This window comes from Cupressus sempervirens, chromosome 2 (assembly GCF_028749045.1).
Source record: "Cupressus sempervirens isolate cs-2001-9-10 chromosome 2, ASM2874904v1, whole genome shotgun sequence".
NCBI classification, from domain to species: Eukaryota; Viridiplantae; Streptophyta; class Pinopsida; order Cupressales; family Cupressaceae; genus Cupressus; species Cupressus sempervirens.
The window spans coordinates 730,567,693-730,570,579 of NC_143119.1; positions in this window are offsets into that span (position 1 = coordinate 730,567,693).

Sequence of the window (2,887 nt, forward strand, 5' to 3'; positions counted from 1 at the left end):
GTAAAGAAAGTAAATGATCCTAAAGATGAACCCATGGAAAACCAAAGTTCTATAAACATGTCCAACTCTATTGAAAAGGTTGAAGAAGAAATTGAAGATCTAAATGCATCATACAATGATACTTCTTCAGATGGTGGAGGTTTGTCTTCTCCTCCACCTAGAATGATCAAAGTTCAAAGAAGAAGACAATATGTAAAAGGCCAAGGATGGACTTCATTAATCATCCATCCTAAACCTAAAGTGGATGAAATTAAAGAGTTGATAGGAGAAATTAAGGAAAAACAAGAAAAACATACACTCTCAATATCAAGGAATAACAATAGAAAATCACTAAGTCCACCCCACGAAAGACTATAATGGGTACCCAAGAGATAATCCTTCTAGGCTCAAGTATAGGAAAAGCTAAGGATGAATACGCATGAGGATAGAAATCCCAAGGAAAACTCAATTTGGATACTTTGCTCTGATGGTTTCAAATGTGAATTAGGAGTTGGCTCAAGTATTGAGCTAATCAATCTAAAAGGTAAGTCTCCCTATGAAACACATTGATTATAGTTTAGGTGTACTAATAATTTTGTAGAATATGAAGTGTTGATCTGAGGACTTCTTTTTGTACTCAAGAAAGGAGTTATAACTCTCATAGTTAAAGGAGATTCTTAGTTAGTCAAATGACAAGTGAAATTAATATACACTTACAATGATAAGAGATTGCTGATTTATAGGAAAAGAGTATGGGATTTGATGGATGATTTTCAAGCTTTAAACATAAAATCCATTCCAAGGAGAAAAAACATAATAGTAGACACCCTCACCATTTTAGCTAGTGCATTACAACTAGTCAAAAGAACTAAATTGAAATGATTTTTACTTGAGTTGGTTGTTGCTCCATCTATTCCCAAAAATATCACAAACTTTCAAGTCTTTCAAGATGATCAACATATACTCAAATTTATTATGTGCAATGGCCACTTTAAGGGGAAAGAATTGATGACATTCAGGAGGAAAAACCTGAGCACAATGAACTTGAAGATGAAGATGGTATCATAAATTTGAAAACTAACACTATTCCTAAGGGGATGATTGAGTTGGAGCACATTTTTTATCATGAAAAATCAAAACTTAATAGGAGGACAATCAAAGAGAAAGGGATTGAGGAATATGATTCGTAAAATTTAGGTACCTATGATGATCCTAGAATGGTAAGGATTGAGAAAGCATGCAATGCATAAGAAAGGGAAGACATGCTCAAATTTCTTACAGAATATAAGGATGTCATTGCTTGGAGCTGTGAAGAACTAAAGACATATGATCCCCAAATTATTACGCATGGTATTCCACTCAAACCCGATGCCAAACCTTTCCAAAAAAGGAAAAGACTTGTTAATCATATACTTGAACCAATGAAAATGAAGGAAGTCAAGATGTTATTGGATGCCAAGAGCATTTTCCCCATTCACCACTCTATGTGGGTGGCTAATTTGGTTCCTATGTGGAAAAAGATCAAAGAAATTCATCTTTGCATAGGTTTTTTGTAATTTGAACCTTATATCTCAAAAGGACAACTACCCATTACCTTCACTAGATGAAGTTTTTCAAATTGCAAATGGCTCAAAGATGATGCTTTTCTTAGATAGATATTTGGTTTATAACTAGGTAATGGTTCATGAAGAAGATAGTTTAAAGATGGCCTTCACAACTAAAAGGGTAACTTTTGCCTAGAAAAGAATGCCTTTTGGACTAATTAACGTAGGGGCTATATTTCAACAAGCCATAGAAAAATATTTTAAGGGATTAATAAACAAGTGTATAGTTATCTACATGGATAACTTTACTATATTTTTAAAGGATCAAAGCAGTCACATAGTTGATCTAAGACAAGTATTCAATAGATGCCATAAATATGGTATATCTCTCAATCCCAAGAAATGTTCATTTGGGGTTAGTAAGGAAAAGCTACTAGGTCACATTATCTCTAAAGAAGGAATCTCCATTGATCTTAATAGAATATAAGCTATTCTAAAATTAATACCACCTCATAGTTGAAAAGAACTTAAGTCTTTCTTTGGTAAGATAAATTTCATGTGAAAATTCATAAGTGGATTCGTAGAAATAGTCTATCCCCTTAATGATTTACTCAAAAAGGGGGCTAAAATAGAATGGGTTCTAGAGATTAAGAAATCATTTGTGGATATAAAAGTAGCCATTTCCATGGCTCCAGTACTAGTAAGTCCTGACTATGAGGTTCCTTTCAAAATATATTCCTTTCCTTCAGAACATTCATCTTTTGGGATTTTAATCTAGAAGAGAGCAAAAGAAGATGAAAGACCTATTACTTTTATGAGTTTCCCTCTAAAAAATGTCAAGTTGAATTATTCTAACCTTGATAAACAATATTTTTCCTTAATCAAAGCAGTAAAGAAGTTTTGCCATTACATACTAAGAAATAAGGTGTATGCTATTGTACCTAATCTAGCTGTGAAGAAATTACTAATGCAAAATGAACTTGGTGAAAGACAAGGGAAATGGATGGCGATACTACATGAATTTGATCTAGAAATCCAACCTATGAGATTAGTTAGAGGTCAAGGGTTATAAAAAATGATAGCAAATAACCAAATTAAAGATGAGAAGAAGTTCAGATTTGATGGTGAAACTGATATGGAAGATTAGAAGAAGATGGTTGTATCTCAAATTGATATTGGTCAAGGTGTAGTGATAGATGTCTAGTACCAAGATATTATATGCTATCTTTTGCAAAATTAATACCCTAGTTGGATGAATAGCTCACAATGTAGGGGACTCAAAATGAAGTGTGAATCCTACATACTGCATAATAGGAAGTTGTACAAAAGGAATTATGAAGGTATCTACCTGAAGTACTTGGGAT